Here is a 19,023-nt window from a genome sequence, read left to right as displayed (position 1 = left end):
TGTGGCCCGCGCGGGGACGAAGGCCCGACCTGGCGGTAGAAACTTTGCCGGCTGAGCCCTGCCCGCGGCCCGCGAGCGGAGTCGGGGCCTGGTTGGCGCCTGCGGACTGAGCCGGGGTCGGCCTGGGACGCCCGGCGGGCCCGGGGCGGGGCGGGGCGGGGCGGGCCCGGCGTCCTCAGGCCCCCTCGGCCGCCCCCGCGCGCACCTGCTTCCCACCGGTAGTCGTGGACGCGGCTTCCCTCCTCCCGCGGCGGCGCAGCCCCGGCTGCGGCCACATCCTACGAGGTCTCGAAGGCTCCGCCCTCGCGCGGGTGGGAGGTCACCTTGACTTCCGTTCCCGAGGCTCTTGGGCAGAGTTGGGCCGCGCGCGCGGAAACGCGTTGGACCCCGGCCCACGTGCCGTCCTCCCGCCCGCCCCCCGCTCCCCGCTGCCCGCCCCATCTGACAGCACTTACGTGCGGCCTCGGCCTCGGCCCCGGCCCCGGCCCCGGAGCGTCGGAGAGGCTTCTCTTCAGAAATGACAGGACAGATTGTCCCGGGAGCCTGGGACTCTTGTGAAGTCGTACTTAAAAGGCTTTCTGCGTAATGTGAATCATTCACGAACCCGGAGGAAAGGCAGCTCCGACAGCTTGACCTTTCCTCCTCCACCGTTGTTTGAAACCTGGACACTATTTTCAGTCTCTTTGGACTCCATTTCAACTCTTCTGACCGAAGGCCATATTTCGTCCCAATCACTTGAATCATTGGAATTTATTGCTTTTAATTTTAAGTTCAGGAAGGCAGCCCCTTTAATCAAGCCTATACGGCTTCTTAGTTCATTTCAAGTGCAGCGAGCTTAAATATACCCAGCATCTCCAACATTTGTCCTTAATCAAAACTCTGTGATAACCCTCAAGAGGAAAAAAAAAAAAAAAAACCATGGCCAACACATCATATTCCTATTTATTCAAGCAAACTAATCACATTTGCAATGGAAATTGTAAGCAGACAAATATATTTAAATATTGTTCTGTGACTTTAGTTTCCCCGGGCTCCCCACATTTGCAGGCTTCTTCCTGTTCCTAGACTATATGGCCTACATGACTTTTTTTCTTTTGTCATAACTCTTGAGTTCCGTTCTCAGGAGTGCCATCTTGGGTGTGTGCATGAGTGTGTTTATGTGTATCTGTGTAAATGTATGGGTATATATAACTATTTTACATAGATTCTTTGAGGATCACTGGTACTCATTTTTGGAAACCACATTAACTCTTTCAAACCGAGTAGCCCTCAACCTTTTCTTTTCGTTGAATTTGTATGCTGTCGGAGCCCAAGGCTTCCAATGAATCCCTTCCCTCGAGTGACTTCTTCCACCAGAATAGGGGAAAGTAGATACTCCTACGTATTTTGTATCTTTATTTATTTATTATATCTGCAGATGGATTAAATAATTTTACTTAATCAGGAGATAAAATAATTGAGGAATGTACCTCTAATTGAAGTATAAGAAAAGGGTGGTTGACTAGCATGAAGTAAAATAAGTGATGTGGAAGCAGATTTGACTTTTTGGTTGTATCTTTATGAAACTGTCACATCATGTCAGTAAGTGCAGTTGAATTTTAGCCAAGTATGAGACGGAAAATGAAACATTTCATTTGTGGTCTTTGGGAACTTGTATTTTTGTTTGTTCATTCATTTAGCCTCACCTCTTTTCAGGATTTTTGATGGCTGTCATATATACACATATTTACAATCCAACAAGACATCAAAATCAAGTCAGAGTAGATGAGAAAAGCAGGATAAAGGGAAAGTAAGATGCTGCCAGGATTAAAGTTAGTGGAAAATGAGGATGCACTTGCTAGAGGTGACTGAATTTTCTAGCAGCTAAAGTAAAGAGGAAATGATCAGTGAGGTCAGTTACTTGGGAGAGAGGTCTCCTTGTACTGAGGGTGGTTTCTCCCCATGTCCTTTTAAATGCTGTGAGCGAACTGCATTCAGCACTAGCACATGATCACAAATATATGTCCATGGGTTCCATAAGGCCATTTCTTATAGTGTCACTTCACTGTAGCTCAAGGGCACTGCAATAAATGTCATCTTAAAAGTTCCCCAAATGAGCTGTGCTAGTCAATCTGAGTCTAAGAATGTGTCTTATTTGCCTTTGAGCACCATCCCTGTGGGGTGATTCTGCTGGGCAGGCCAAGTTAAAGGCTGTGCTCTTTTCCTTCTCCTGGAGTGCAGTTATTCCTTGTGGCTGTGTTGAACACAGAGCTATAGGCTGCACAGTCTCATTTAGAAGTAGGATTGACACCCTCTCTTAAAACTCGAAGAGAAAAATAAAACAAAAAACAAAAAAAACCCCCAAAATCTTGAAGATCTTGCCTAGGAGAGAACCTTCATTATCAATGGAATGTCTTAGAGCTTGGGCCAACAATCTGAAACTCAACAGTTATGGGTGAATTCTAGCACTCACTGTGGTGGATTATTTGAATATTAAGCAGATTTGATATTTTCTGGATGAATTTAGGCACACCTAGGAGTTTCTTGATCGATTTATTCTGAGTTTCCTTGTTTTTTTTTTTTTTTTCCCAGATGTAACTAATTGTTCATGTCCCTCTTCCTTTGAGTAGTTAAAATAGGAAGGCCAAGAATCTAGTCTTTCGCCTGCTTTTATTTTGATTTCTGCATGAAGGCTTCTGCATAAAAACAATGCAGAAGGTATTTGTTTTTTCACGAAGTAACATTGATCTAACTCTTAGGATTTTGAGACAAACTCAAAAAGCTTCCATTTTCTTGTTCTGCCTACTTTTGTAAGAATAATCCTTATGGGTTCCCTTGCTATTGTGGTAAATGGTAAGTGATCTGCCTGTACTATTTATGTTCTCAGGACTTCTTTTAAAACTTACAAGCACTGCCCTGCATGTATTAAAATGTAGATGAGTCTTTTGGGGCACCCTAGGTGGCTCAGCGGTTTGGTGCCTAGTGCTGCCTTCAGCCCAGGGCATGATCCTGGAGACCTGGGATGGGGATCCAGTCCCACGTCAGGCTCCCTGCATGGAGCCTGCTTCTCTTTCTGCCTGTGTCTCTGCCTCTCTCTCTCTCTCTCTCTGTGTCTCTCTCATGAATAAATTTAAAAAAAAATGTAGATGAGTCTTTAAAAATACATTTCATGCAACTCCACAAAAAATGCATTATTAAAAAGTAGTGATAGAGGGGAAACCTCTCCTTTCCCCCTACCCCTCCCCGCAAATTTCGTTGTAGCAAACTTTCCCTCTTGGTCATTGGTTAAATTTGTACATTAATAATGATGAAATGAAACTAAATGAAACTGTTAAAAGTTAGAGAATGCTCACTTGCGTTCAGGCATGAGAGATGTTCAGATGTAAAACTAGACATGGACCAATAATTTGGGTAAACTAGAACTAAAAGAATGAAGAGGGAGAAATTTGGAGACAAAAGCATTAATAGCAATGAAAATTTGGCCTGTAGGACTAGTACACGTAGTATCAATATTCCATTCTTGGATGAATTGTTGCTATGTTTGTATTGTGTTGTTTCTGATGTTCCAAACCGGGCTAAAGTGAGGATATGAAAATGACTTGGTTTCTCTTTGGCCCTTCAAGAAAACCACAGCCATACTACAGGAGGATCCTCTCATTGAGATGTCCTAAGTAGGGTTAGTGCCATAATAAGGGCTATGGGAGCATCAGAGAAGACCATTTTTATGGGGTAGGAGATGTAGCAGGAATGGATGGGGGGGAAGAGGAAAGATCCATTCCAGTGATAAGATACAGCAAGTGAAAGCAGGGACATGGCATTATGTGCCCCATGTAGGAGTTAGCTGGTGATGAAATCAGAAGAGCAGGAGCACTTTCTGAGTGCTTACTAGGTAAGAGATCCAGCCTAATTGCTTTTCATTAGTAATTTACCTAATGCCTCTAGCAGTCCCTGTGAATTACATGTTATCATCCCTGGGTTACAGATAAGGACTCAGACACCAAGAAATGATGTGAGTGGCCGAAATGTGGATTATTAGAAAGGGAAGGAGATGGAGTTCAGATCCAACCAGTCTAGCTTCAGAGTCTGCTCTTACCCAGTACACCATACAGTCTGCTTGGTAGAGGGTAGAGTGTATGGGAGAGAGGGGAGACGGTTTGGGAGGGAAAATTGGGTGCTTCAGTATAAACCAGATTTTTATTTAAGAACCTCTTACATACTGCCTACTGTGTGCTAGGCACCTTCCCAAGTGCTTTACAAATAACTCATTTTCATACTATCAAGAAGTAGATGCTCTCTGTTATTGTCCTTATTTTATAGGCGAGAAAACTGAGGCCCAGAAAGCTTAAGTAATTTCCTTAAAACTCTATAGTGATTAAGTGATACAGCCTGGATTTTAACCCTGCCAGCCTGTTTTCAGAATCTGTGTCCTTAACCTTTCCTCTCCCCTCCCAGGCCTTAAAAAGAGTTCCATTTGCAAAGGTACGGGTGAGAATTCACATACCATCGGTTATGCACATGTACATTTCCAGGCCAGTAGTTTGTAGCATATTTGGACATTCAGTTTATGTTTTGTGGCAGTGTTTGTTAAGTGGCTTTCAAACCAGATTGCTCAGGTCAAGAATTGTGATACACTTTTTTAAAAAAAAATAGCTTTATTGAGATATAATTCATTTAAAGTGTACAATTCAGTATTTTTCCTGTATTCACAGAGTTGAGCAACTGTCAGTGTTTTCATACACCTTTGTGAAAATCTTAATCCAGTGTTTACCACTTAGGACTTGGACGGTGTATTTAACCTCCATGTTTTTCTCATTTATCATCTATAACAATGTCCTCTTCAGCGGTTTGTTAATGAGGATAAAATGTGACTTGAGTTTATTAAGGATAGTCTTCAAAAGGGAAGTTTCTCTTTTATGGTGAAAACTGCTAAGTATTTGGTGTTATTGCATTGTAATAAAGCAGACCAGTTTTTGTGCTAGATATTAAGGAAATAAAATTTGAGTTATTTTTATGCTATTATGATAAGTTTCTGGAGTTACACTGAGGTTTGGATTTACAGTTGTGTTTTTTTTTTTTTTAAGATTTTATTTTTATTTATTCATGAGTGACAGAGGCAGAGACATAGGGAGAAGCAGGAGAAGCGGGTTCCCTGCAGGGAGCCCAGTGTGGAACTCAGTCCCAGGATCCCGGGATCATGACCTGAACAGACGCTTAACCACTGAGCCATCCAGGCGCCCCTGGATTTACAGTTTCTTAAATTGATGGAGCTGGTGAGGAATGAGGTTTAAATTTAAATAACACAGTGGTTCTCCTTCCTCCCCATCAGTCTTGTTCCCTCTTACCAGGTAAAGAAACAGTCCCAGAAAAATTTGTAATTGGTCCACATTCTGAGAAACCCTTTTGCTTTTTGTACTGGTGTTAGGTCAGGGTTTCTTAGCACTTTGTAGTCTTCTGGACAGGTATAAAAATGCTTATGCCTGGGTCTCACCCAGAGCTTCCAAGGTGTGGCCTGAGCCTCTGGGTATGTAAAAGTTCCCAGGTGAATCAGGTGTGCTTCTGAGGTTGACAAACACATACGCTGCTCTGGACTGTTCTCATGCTCTTTGCTTCTGCTGATCTTCCATCAACTCCTCCTTGGGGTCAGGAAAGAATGCAGTGAGGTCAGTGAAGCTCATGGGTGGGAGGTCAGTTCAGGAGAGAGCTCCATCGGGATCCCTACAAGTTTCCTCATTTCATGACACTTTCTTTTCAGTTCTTCTGCCCTATATCACTTTGGTGCTTAGGCATCACATTTATACAATTTTGTATTTATCTTAGAATTTAGGTTTGATCACCAAATTGATTGAAAGCTCCTTTTGTCTCCAGTGAAGTGTCAGGGGTTTTCTTTGTCAGGAGGTTCTTGAAGAGGGAAATGTTACTGAGTAACCTTGGTCCTGCAGCCTTTTCCCTGGTGGACCTGGTTAGGGCCCATGTGCTTGCTGTCACTGTTCCTCAGATAGGACACTCACCTTCACAGGTGTTGGTCAGCCAATAGAGAACTGGTAGGTGCTGGTGGTGGCGGGGAGCGGTGGGAGGGGTTGAAAGCCAAGGTGTAACATCTAAAAAAATCAGGGAGCACGTCTTTTGGGATCTGGAGTTCTTTATAAAATTGCTGGAGGGTCTCTGACTCCTTCTGCTTCTTTGAACTTTTGTCCTATGTCCAGCCTCCGCTTTTGTTAAGTACTTAAGTGGAATCATTCTGCCCTGAGTTTTCCACTCTGTGAGGATTAGGCCTACTGAGCATGATTTCTTCCTAGCCTACTTGCTCAGCATTTGCTGCTTCATAAGCACCCATCCTTCCTGCCATGATGCCCTTGGGTGCCTTTGGGTGAGTTTTGGAACAGAAGAATGTGTGAATCTGCAGATATGTGTTGGTTTTGCTAGGGAGGAGGGGGGATGTGCCTTCACTGCAGTGATATAATTCCTTTAGCAATGTATTTAACAGCAACTGAGCAAGCCCTATTTTCGTGGCCTGTTTAACCAGACCCTCTTGTTGGGTTAGATTGGCCCAATTAATGGTGGCTCTGGCCTGTTACCTCAGAATTATTCCCAGTGGTTGATTTGTAGCATGGTGGTCTGGTTTGTTGATTGGAAACGTTTACAAGATAGAGTACTCATACTCAACCATTTCCTTTGGAAATTTGCTGCGCAGTTGCAGGAGTGAAAATAAGCCCGGATGGTTCCTTTTGACTCTAGGTGCTGACAACATAGCAGAGTTGGCAGTGTTGAAATTCTTAGTAATTTAACCTAAATAAACCACTCTATTTAATGACTGTTATTAGGCTGGTAGCTTTGTCTTGATTTCCACATGTAGTCACAGTTTCCACATGTTATCCATGAAAATTGTTGACTTGATATAAGCGTCAGATATTTCAAGATACACTTACTGTTCTATGGTAAAATGTCTTTTGCATAAGACTCGTGCAATACAATTTGTAAGAAAATTGTATAAGTAAATATAGGGGAGAAAAAGTTTTCCTGGACTCTCCTAGGGTCCCTGGCTAGATCTGAAAATTAAATTGACCAAACAAATTGACAGGAAAAAAAAAACACACTTTATTGAATTTTTGTATGTCCATGGGAGCCTTCACAAGAGAATGAAGAGCCAGAGAAGTGACCAGGATAGGAAACTTTTTATTCCTCTTAGACCAAGAGTGGGTTTGTGAAGAATTGAGAACAAGTGGTTTGGGCCAGGAGTAGTAAATGGTGAAGAAGTTACTAGAACATAAGGGTTAGTTTAATGAGGTTTGTTTGTACAACTTTCTGGATCCCCAATTCCCCATCTCTGGTGATAAGATGTCTTTCCTCCTCCTGGTACAGGGGCAATACCCTTCACACGGGAGTTATATGACCCTTCAGGAAAGAGGGTTGTGCAGAGGTCAGAGTGACCTTCCTGCTTCTGCTGTTATCTCAGACTCCTTTGGTCTTAGGTATTCTATATGCCAAGGTGCTACATTTTGGTGCAGTGTGTCCCGAGCCCCATCATAAGCCTGATTTGAGGCTTGTAGCCCCAGCTGCCTATTTAGCAGTTTTTTTCCAAGTTAGACATGTGGTTTTCATCTGAGTGTGGTCACAGTTGTAGGTTGAGCTGCAGAGAAGCTGCGGAGATTTCTTAAGTGGGAAGAGGCTGCAAAGAATGTTTTGCCTATTTATTTTTAAATCAGTAGCTCTGGTTTAGTGAGGAGCTAGGCAGGCAGGAGTAGGTTGTATGCCCACTGCTTCCACTGATGGTGACAACTTGGACAAGTCTAACTTCTCTAGGTGCTTAGCATCACACTATGGAAAACAGGGACCACCTGTGACATGTATGCTGAGCAAATGCAATATAACATGTGAAAACACTTTGGGAATTAGAAAGTGCTATAGGACTGTCGAGAAGTCTTTGCAGGCTGTGGGACATTTCTACCTAACTGAAAACTGGGGGACTTACTTGAACAAAACTGTGCTTTTCCTAACCTTGTGATCCATTCAGTATTCACTCTAATGGGTAGCCGGCGTGGCTGCTTAGCCACATGCTCTGAGTAGTCTTCCTGGAGCTTTGGTATTGGAAGCTTTGGTCCAGCAGCATTGATTTACTAGAGAGCTTGTTAGAATTGCAGTGTTTTTGGACTCAACCCAGGCCAAAGATGGTGTTGCATCAGAAGCTGCATTTTTAACTAGATCCCCAGGGGACTGTATGCACATTAAAGTTTAAAGAATATTGGTCTGGAACTCTCATCACTGTGTAATTAAATGTAGCTGCCTTCCTAAACCCAAGGGTGCAGCACCTTTTGAATTGGTTGTAAGTTGGTCCAACTTTTTGCAGATTAAATATGTAGTGATAATATCCAGTATAAATTTTAGGGTGTTAGAATTAATTTTGATTCCACTTTGGGGTCAGGGTATTATTTCTGGAACACATCTCTTAATCATTATTTGAGGGAATGTATGATTACAAGGGTTGCACTTCTCTCTATTTCTTAACTACCCACCCATAGTTAGAGTGAGTTCCTGAAAATGAATTTGTGCCTCTTCTCTTTTTTGACATTCTCTCCTAAATGGCCTCAGTGGCCTCACTCTGAAACCGTTGGCCTGTCCTCCTTATTTCTGGCCACATGGGGACCCCATGTCCTGCCCCTTCTTGCCCATCACACCTTCTATCAGCTTTCATGATATGATTTCCCCTCTTAAGGGGGCCTTTTAACTCTCACTTTACTCCTGTATTCTCCTTTGTGGGCTTCTTTTTGTCTTTCTGCTTCTCCCTGAAATGTGGGTGTCCCAGGTAGGGTGGTGATGCTTCCCTCTGAAGGGTGATGGCTTCATGTCTTTCTCAGTCCGGGTAGCTATCTCAAACAGCAGCCTTGCATTTGCAGCTGTTTGTTGGAAATCTCACATTTTCTGCCTCAAAGATATTTCCAACTCTGCTTACCTGGAATTGAATTCATCTTGTTGGTCATTCATTTGCAACCTGCAACTTAACTTTCCTACTGGTTAAAGTTTCTAGGTAACTCAGCTAAGTACCTGTTGTGGGCAGCCAGGAGAGGCCATCAGCAGAAATTTGGAAGTGGACAGAGAGATGGGTCCAGTCAACCCTTCTGCCCTCGAGCAGGTGTGTCCTGTCTCTTCCATTTATGTCCAGGACTTTATTACTTTTTAACTACAGTGTTGCTGTAGCTTCCATGCTGGTCTTGCCTGTGCTCTGTTTCCTTCACTTTCCTCTCCATTCTGCTCAGATCTGTCAAAGGCATCTTCTAAGTTGGCTCTTATTGCCGTGCTAATAGCAGTACTGTGTTCACGTGGACAGCACTTAACGGTTTTTAAAAAGATGCATTCAGGTGTGTTGTTGATACCAACCATCTGCTGGCTCATATTGTACTGGGTTTACCCCAATGAGTAAGATATTGGGCGTGTTTTCAAGAACTCACAATCTACAGGGATTAAAATAACCAGATAATATGAAGACCCATGCTTCGTTATTTTATCTTTATAATCCTCGACAGCATAGCAGGGAAGGTAGTGTAGCCTCGTGTGACAGGGAAACAAGTCTCGGAAAGGTTATGCAAATAACAATGGGAGCATGTTACATTTATTTAACAAAGTCAGGCACTGTTCTAGGCACTCAGTACAGGAAGTAATTTCATCTTCTCAACAATCCTATGACATATAAGTGTTGTTCTTATTACCGTTATACAGATGGGCAAACTCATCTGAACCAAGTGTTTAAGTGTCTTGGGGAACAGAGAGGTGAGATGATTTGCCCAAGGGCATACAGCTTACAAGTGGCGAGCTAGGGTTTGAAGACAGGCAGCCTAGGTCCGGAGTCCAGGCACATAACCGCCATGTGACATTGTCTTCTTAATTTTTCCATGTTACGCAGTGTAGTTTTTCATGTTCCCTACAGCATAAAACTTAATCTCTAGCCAGCTACCACCTCCTTGGTCTTGGCTGTTGTCTCACTTTTCCAGTATGACCTCACACTCAATTCCCTTCTGTTATCCTTCACAGTGATTTGTGAAGGGGACTCCTGTTCACATCCCTTGCCATAAAGCTATGGCAGCAGTGTAGCTCCCAGGGAAAATAATTGATTTGGGCAATGGGCTTCAGCAGATGCTAAAACTCTTCAGTAAAAGACTGTTGGAATTCCCATTATCTCACAGTATCTCCTTGTAAATTGCTGATGACAGAGGGGGAAAAAGTACCTGTACAATGAAGGGCTCTGCCTCAGTCTGTGATCTACTTTAACATCATCAGGAAGTGGGACAAGCTGGCATTGCCATACCACTGATGTGATGCAGTGGGAAGTATACAACATGCATGACTTTTGGAGTACTCTTGCTAAAAATGTTGAATCTGAGTCTAATCATGGAGAAACAATCAAATCCAGAAAGTAGGATTTTCTTTAAGACCTCTGGTCTGATGTCAATGTTGTACATGAGAAGGCTAAATTAAAGAAGACCTCCAAAGAGACGTGACAACCAAATGGAGTGCTTGAACCTGAATCCAAAATAAACAAAACCGTAAAATAAATAAATCTATAAAAGAATGCCCAACTGGTATAACTTGAATGAGTGTATATTAAATGAATCTGTATTAATTTGCTAGGGCTTGCATAATAAAATACCAGAGATGGAGTGGCTTAAACAACAGGAATTTATTTTCTCACAAATCTAGAGGCTAGAAGTTCAAGATCAAGGTGTCGGCAGGGTTGGCGATATAAGATTTAGAATTAGCTCTTTAGTTCTTAGATGGCCATTTTCTCCATGTGTCTTAACATGATGTTTTATACATCTTTCTTCTAATTTGATTTCTTTTGAGCATTCACACACTTCTTTTATTGCAGGTTGATATTGTCTCTGAGTTTGAGATTCCACTTCTTTCCGTTGTTTCCCATCCCAGTACCAGAAGGAAAAGCTCTGCTCCAGTTCTCTTTTTTTGGTGGTTCTTGGAGGTTTCTTAGCTTTAGTATGCTGTCCACCAGCAGTTTGAGAAGAGCCTGGTCTTGACCTTTGTCTAGTTTTCTGTTGGATTGTTTTTTTCACATTGATTTGTTCTAAGGGCAAATTAAGAACCTTGGCCGTTTGCCCTGTTTGATGCACTTTTTTTTTTTTGTAGTTTGATGTTTAACGGACTCATACTTTTAATTTTACAAAATTTTTTAAATTAAAATTTTTATGTTACATATTTATTTATCCTTTCATTTGTGTATTCCTTTATGGATTTTGGGATGTCATGTTTAAACATGGCTTCCCACTTAATATTATATAAGAAACCACTTGTGTTTTTCTAGTACTCTTTGTAAGTCTTTATTTACAGATTATCTGCAGTTATTACAGATTATTTACAGATTATCTGCAGTTATTTTGATACAAGATGAAATGTAGGGACCAGTTTAATTTTTGTTATTGTTCAACCCCAAGAGGTCATGAACCTTCACTAGTGCCACATCACCAGCGAGTGTGACCTACTGCCAGCTCAGCCCAGACCCTCTGCTGACTTAGAGTTGTAAGAGAAAATAGGATTAGTTCAGAAAGCCCAGAGAGCCTCCCCTTGGGGCTCAGCTGTCCTCTGATGACTCCATCAGCTCAGCTGCTGTGACTATAAATATGGAAAGGGTACCAGTAACTGTGAAGCAAGGCACTGCTAGAGTCTGCCCCAACTTACCCTACTTTCAATCCTTTCTCTCCTTCTTTCCTTCTCTCTTTCTCTTTCTATGAGAACACAGGAGGTCATACTGCTGGTTAGTGATAGGGTGAGAATTTAAATGTCCAATTGCAAAACCCATAAAATAGGGGCAAATAGCATTCCGTGAGGGGAATTTTGGTTGGACAATCTGGGATTGGAAACATCTTTTTTTTTTTTTTTTTTTAAGATTTTATTTATTTATTCATGAGAGACACAAGAGAGAGATAGGCAGAGACACAGGCAGAGGGAGAAGCAGGCTCCATGCAGGGAGCCTGACGTGGGACTCGATCCTGGGACTCCGGGATCTCGCCTTGAGCCAAAGGCAGATGCTCAACTGCTGAGCCACCCAGGCACCCCGGAAACAAATCTTCTCAGAGGAATTGGCATTTGATTTAGGTCTTGAAAGAACTGCGGCATTTTTTAAACTTCTCATTATGGAAATTTTCTATAATGTACAAAAAAATAGAAGAATATAATGAATTCCTGTGTTCTGATCTAGTCAGTTTCAGGAATTATCAGTTTATGGCCAATATTCTTTAGTTAATACCTCACTGCCTCTCCTCCTTTCAGGCCCCTCATTTTTTCAAAGCAAATTCCCAACATCATGTCATTGTATAGGTAAAAATCAGTGTGTATCTCTAAAACAGATTGTTTAAGATGCACAACCAAAATATTATACCTAAAAAAATTCAGTGATTCTTCAATATGATCAACTATCTATTCTGTACACATTTTACAGATTTCCCCATTTCTTATAATTTTTATTTTTTTATTTTTAAAGATTTAATTTATTCATTTATGAGAGACTCAGAGAGAGAGAGAGAGGCAGACACACAGGCAGAGGGAGAAGCAGGCTCCATGCAGGGAGCCTGACATGAGACTTGATCCCAGTTTTCCAGGATCATGGCCTGAGCTAAAGGCAGACGCTTAACCACTCAGCCACCCAGGCGTCCCCATTTCTTATAATTTTTAAAATAGTTTTTTAAATTGTCATCTAAGGCCCAGGCAGTGCAGTTGGTTTGTGTGTCTTAATTTTCTTTTAATCTCTGGGTTGTCTTGCTCTTTCAGTCTTGTATTCTTTCTTTTTTTCTTCAGGAAGCCAGTATAACATATGGTTGAAATCTTAGACTGTTCAAATTAAGGCTCTGGGCAAGTTACTCTACCTATACCTCAGTTTCCTGATTTATAAAAAGGGGCATAGTTGTATTTGTTTCCTGGGTCAGTGTACTCATCATGTTTGCAAAGCTCAGAGCCAGGCCTGTGTCATAGGAAGCTTTATAGAAGTGTAAACTGTGGGTTTGGAATCAGAGAAGTTGCTCAGAGTAACCACAGAAGTCTATGGACTATGGGAGACAGCAGAAGGCGGCGAGTGAAATTGTGGCAGTCTTTAGGATGAGGGTCTTGGCTGTGCAGAGGGCTCCTGTTCTTTTTCTTTTGGCTCCCTCCTGGGTCCTTGACGATTCTTCAGTGATGTTGATGCACAGCGGAATTTTGAACAGGTAAGGTATTATTTAGGGGAAGCAACTTTTCTATTGTCCTTTGATTTGCTGCTTTCTCTTCCTCTGCATTTATTAAGTTAACTGTTCTCTCTCAGAAGCTGTTTTAACTTTCTGTGGCATTATCTGGGCTCTAGCAACTTGTGATCTCCTAAGTAGAACCTTTCAGCACTTTATAAATATGTCATATACTTTTTATATTCCTTTGTTCCCTATCAGGAACATACATCCCAGTCTTCAGAACAGCACAATCAGTTTTTATTCATTTAAGGAGCAGTAGTAATTTGACACTTGCTAATATGTAACAAATTATATTGGGAGCTGTAATTACAATTGCAGCTGGTTCCTAATTATACTGTAACCTTGATGCTTTAAAAAAAATTAAGACTGAGTTCAACCTGTAATACCAGAGAATAATATTCTGCATTAGGCAGATCTGCCTTCTACTGAACCATGGGCACTTATGTATCATAATGCCAAGTTAAAAATACTTTATTTTAAATTATTTTCAACTACTGTTGTCCAGTGGTACCCTTCATAAGGATAGCTTAGAGTCCCCACCCTTGCTTGCCCAATTCTTGGCACATCCTCCAAGTATTATAGTTAGTGTCAAAACAACCTGGACTCTTGGGTCATTTTTGGCTCTGTGATTTACTACCACTCACTTAAGACTAAGAGTGTTATATCATCAGTTTTCTTCTCTGAAAAATGGTGATATTAATGACTCTTCACCTTAAATGGTTTTAGTGATGTTTAAATGAGGTCAGATGTAAAGCCTTTTAGCACCATGCCTAGCATAGAGTTAAGGACCCAATAAGTTTATCTGGTCAGTGTTAATTACTGTAATCAGTAATGAACAATCTAGCTCCAAAGACTTTACCTCTACAACCCTTGACTCCAGCAGAATTACAATCTTAGTCTGCCACTGCTCTAATTTTCTGTAGCTTGTATCTCCACCCACACAATACCAACCATTCATTGATCAGTTTGTCATTCTCATGAGGCAGGGTCTCTGGTTTATTTGGCATTGTGTCCTCAGTGGCTGGCGCTGGGCCTAGTACATCATGGTATGTACCCAGAGGTGACTGACTGCATTGCATGAATGGGCAGCACTGTCTAAGGTGATGGTTCTCAACTCAAAGTGGGGTGTTTTTGCCTTGGGGCATATTTCATAATGTCTGGATACACTTTGGGTTGTCATATCTCGGGGGGGAATGGTTTGCAACTGGCATCTAGTGAGTAGTGGCCAGGGAGGTGGCTAAACATCTTACAGCACACCAGACAGCCTCTTATAACAAAGAGTGAGCCTACCCAAGATGTCAGTAGGGCCAAAATTGAGAAACCCTTGTCTAAGGTAACTTGACTGGCTGGGTTGTGGCCCTGTGGCATGGGGTTTGGGGTAGATCAGCCTGTTTGGCTTGTAGTTTTCTTGACTGTAAAGGAAGAGAATCCAACCTGCTTCTGGAGTTCTTTGAAAATAGAGGGAGATTTATATGGGTGTGTGCCTAGTGACTTTACCGAATTAGGTTAATCCTGTTCGTCCTCGTGATCTTTTTTTTTTTTAAATAGACTTAATATTTTTAAATAGTTTTAGATTCACCACAAAATTGAAAGGAAGGTTCAGATATTTCTTATATGCCACCTGTCCCTGTGCATGCACAGTCTCCCCATTATTTTCCTTCAGAATGGTACATGCATTACAATTGATGAGCCTACAGTGACACGTCATTATCACCGAAGTCCCTGGTTTGCATTAAGGTTCACTCCTGGTAGGCTACGTGCTAAGGGTTTGGACAAATTGTATAATGATATGGATCCACCATTATAGTATCATACACTGTATTTTCACTACTCTGCTAGCAACCACTGATCTTATTACTATTACCATACTGTTGCCTTTTTTTAAAGAATGTCATATTAGTTGGAATCATACAGTATGTAGCCTTTTCAGATTAGCTTCTTTCACTCAGTAATATGTATTTAAGTTTCCTTCATGTCTTTCCATCACTTCATAGCTCATTTTTTTACTGCTGAATAATATTCCAGTATCTAGATGTCCACAGTTTATTTAACCATTCACTGAGATACACCTTGGTTGCTTCCAGTTTTCAATAATTAGGAATAAAACTGCTGTAAACATTCATGAGTAAGTTTTTGTGTGGACATAAGTTTTCAATTCCTGGGTTATATGGTAAGAATATTGTCATTTTGTAAGAAACTGCCATTCTGTCTTCCAGAATGACTATACCATTTTGTATTCCCATCAGTATTCCATGACGGTTCCTATTTCTCCACATCCTCACCAGCATTTGGTGTTGTCAGTGTTCTGGAGTTAGGCCATTCTAATACAGACGTATGTTAGTATCTTTTTGTTGTTTTAATTTGTATTTCCCTGATGGAAGATGATGTGGAGCATCTTTTTTTATGTCTACTTCCTATCTATACATCTTCCTTGGAGGTTTTGTTAAGGTTGTTTGGCCCTTTTTTGCATTGGGTTTTTTTTTTTTTTTTTCCCCCTTACTGTTGAGTTTTAAGAGTTATTTGTAGATTTTGGGTAGCAGTTCTTTTTTTTTTTTTTTTTGGGTAGCAGTTCTTAATTGATCTTTTGGAAATATTTTATCCTAGTCTTTTGCTTATCTTTTCATTTTCTTGATTGTCTTTTGCAGAGCAGAAATTTCTATTTTAATTAAGTCTAGCTTCTCAGTTCTTTCTTTCATGGGTCATGCCTTGGTGTTATATCTAAAAAGTCCATGCCAAACCCAAGGCCATCTAAGTTTGCTCCTTTATGATCTTCTAGGAGTTTTATATTTAGGGCTCTGATCCATTTTGAGTTAATTTTTGTGAAAGGTATAGGGTCTCTGTCTAGAGGGGGTTTTTTTTGTTTGTTTCAGCACCATTTGTTGAAGAGGTTGTCTTTGCTCCTTAGTCAAAGATCAGTTGACTATATATTTATGTAGGTCTATTCCTAGGCTTTCTGTTCTGTTCCACTGAAGATTGTTAATATCTTGTTGGGAGAATTGCCCCCTTTGTCATCCTATAATGTCCCTCTTTATCCCTGGTAACTTAATGTGCTTTAAATAGGCTCTGACTGGGATCCCTGGGTGGCGCAGCGGTTTGGCGCCTGCCTTTGGCCCAGGGCGCGATCCTGGAGACCCAGGATCGAATCCCACGTCGGGCTCCCGGTGCATGGAGCCTGCTTCTCCCTCTGCCTGTGTCTCTGCCTCTCTCTCTCTCTCTCTCTGTGTGACTATAATAAATAAATAAAAATTAAAAAAAAAAATAGGCTCTGACTGAAATTAATATGGTAGCTACTCTGTCTTTTGATTAGTGTGTGCATGGCATTATCTTTCTCTGTTCATTTCTTTTTTCTTTCTTTCTTTCTTTTTTTTTTTTTTTTTAAAGATTATTTAGTTTCGAGAGAGCTTGTGCAAGTGGGGAGGAGGGGTAGGGGGAGAAGGAGAGGATCTCAAGCAGATTCTCCACTGAGTGTGGAGCCTACTGTGGGGCTCACCCCGGGACTCCATCCATCAACCTTGAGATCATGTCCTGAGCTGAAATCAAGGGTCAGACACTCGACTGACTGAACTCTGTTCATTTACTTTTAATCTATAAGTGTGTTGTTTATATTTATAGTGGGGCTTTTATAGATAGCATATAGTTGGGTCTTTAGTTTTTATGCATCTGCCAAGCTCTGTATTTTAATTAATTGGGTTTTTTTGTAGACCATTAATGTTTAAAGTGATTTTGATTATCTTGCCTGGTGTTTTCTGTCTTCATGGATTTGTGATTTCATGTCTGACATTGATTTGGAGGAAGTTTTAATCCTTATTATTTCAAATAATTCCTGCTATTCCTTTTTTTCTTCTCCTGGTATTCCTTTTACATCTGTGTTACACTTTTTGTAGCTGTCCTCCCGTTCTTGGATATTCTGGATTCCCCCTTCCCCCAATCTTTTTTTTTCTCTTTTCTTTTCAGTTTTAGAGATTTCTATCAAGATATCCTCAGACTCAGAGATTCTCACTGTAGTCATGTCCAGTCCACTAATAAGCCCAATAGAAGCATTCTTCATTACTCTTACAGTGTTCTTGATCCCTAGCATTTCTTATTTAGAATTTCCATTTTTCTGCTGATTTGTCCTTGCATGCTGTCTACTTTATCCATTAGAGTTTTTAGCATATATATTTTTTTAGAGTCTTTAGCATATTAACCATAGTTTTAAATTCCTGTTTTGATAATTTCAACATTCTTACCATATTTGAGGCTGGTTTTGATGGTCACTCTGTTTCTTCAAACTGTGGTGTCTATACACACACACACACACACACACATATACCTTTTGCTGTGCTTTGTAATTTTTTCTTGGTAGCCAGTTGATATACTGGATAAAAGGAACTGCTGCAAAAAGACCTTAGGTAGTTTGGGGGTAGGATGTAGAGGGAGAGAAAGTGTTCTATAGGCCTGTGATTAGGTCTCTGAGCATTAGAGAGCTTGTGGCTCTGGACAGTGTACTTCACAAATTGTTTCTCAGGTTTTTTTCCATCAGGTAGGACAGAATGGTGAGAGGTGACTGGAATAGGGTATTTACCATCCCAACACCAAGTTAGGCTCTATAACACTCCAACAGGTTAGGCTTTTAATAAATAATTTTCCTGAGGACAGATCTTGTTAGGACAGAATGCTCAGATGCATTTCAGAATGATTCTTTTTCCTCTCATTGTGTGGAGAAGCGCAAATGATTTTTCTCCCATATTCACTGTGAGAGCTTGGTTGAGTTCCTAGAGGTAAAACTAAAAAAAAACGTGGAGATTTTCCTATGACTGGGTCCTCCTAGAGTTTTAAAATCTCTGTCTGGTCCACACTGAGCCTCCAGCAGTTTGTCATAAACAGTTCAGGCTTTCCTAGCCAACACTGGTTCCTGTGGAGGTTCTAGTTGGTCCTTAAGATAACTTTGTAAAATTGATAAGTAGATTTTGTCACTTTGCCCACTTTATAGATGAGGAAACTAACTCGGAGATGTTAACTGATTATCCAGGATCACCAGATTAGTAATGTACTGGCACCAAGATCTTTGCTCTGAACCTGGTGATGTTTGTTTTCATCTGGATGAGCAAACACCTTCTGTCTCTGTAAGGAGTTGAAAATATAAACAGAAAAATGTCTATTTTAGAAAAGATTCATATAATCTCCTGTCGAATTTTTACTCTGGGGAACATTTACTGGAATGTTAGCTTTAGCTTAATAACAATAATAATAAAATCTAAAATTAGTGTGTTTAAAGTTATTTTAGCATCACAGAACCCACAGCTAAAATACCACCATTCATTTCTTAAGTGTTCCCCTCTGCTGCTTAATGTGAAATTGTAATGGTGAGGGCTTTATCAGTGTTTAATATTTGTCTACACCAGTGCAGGTTTAAATCCAACGCACTTCATGAGCTACTGAATCCTTCTGATAAATATCTCTCGCACCCCTAACATGACCCTTTGTGTAATTACCTGGTGGGTTGACGTTTGTGGTATCTGGTGCTTTATAAGTCAACTGTTGAGTGATGTGAACTTCTGAGGGCTGATTACAGAGGAAGGCAGTGGTTTGAAGCATGGTTAACAAGGCATCTTGTCTGTATACTAATTTATGTTTCAGTAATTTTTTCATAATCTGTGCTTCATTATTAGAACTTAGGGAAACTGTAGAATGAGGAATGGGTGACTCAGTGAATTCAATAAAAAATTATTTTTCTTCAATTTGATGAGACATCTCATACTTTCTTCTCGAGTAAATGCTAACTGTGGTTTTGGGGAATTCCAAACTTTCTTTTGCAATTACTGATTTTATCAGTCAAGGTTCACTT

At 40.9% G+C, this 19,023-nt stretch overlaps 1 protein-coding gene and 1 long non-coding RNA gene across 5 annotated transcripts in view; one reads left to right on the top strand and one right to left on the bottom strand.

Moving 5' to 3' along the window:
• LOC140599710 (uncharacterized) overlaps positions 1-544 on the bottom strand; it is an 82,797-nt gene extending 82,253 nt beyond the window's left edge. Inside the window, exon 1 of the long non-coding RNA XR_012002669.1 lies at positions 456-544. This is a non-coding gene — a long non-coding RNA (uncharacterized lncRNA). The remainder of the gene's footprint in view (positions 1-455) is intronic.
• SLC25A13 (solute carrier family 25 member 13) overlaps positions 1-19,023 on the top strand; it is a 184,597-nt gene that overhangs the window by 343 nt on the left and 165,231 nt on the right. The gene's annotated exons all lie outside the window — the stretch shown is intronic.

The sequence above is a fragment of the Vulpes vulpes genome, chromosome 7 (genome assembly GCF_048418805.1).
Source record: "Vulpes vulpes isolate BD-2025 chromosome 7, VulVul3, whole genome shotgun sequence".
Taxonomy (NCBI): domain Eukaryota; kingdom Metazoa; phylum Chordata; class Mammalia; order Carnivora; family Canidae; genus Vulpes; species Vulpes vulpes.
Note: the sequence above shows the minus strand (reverse complement) of the source record. Positions and strands in the feature narration are given on the sequence as shown.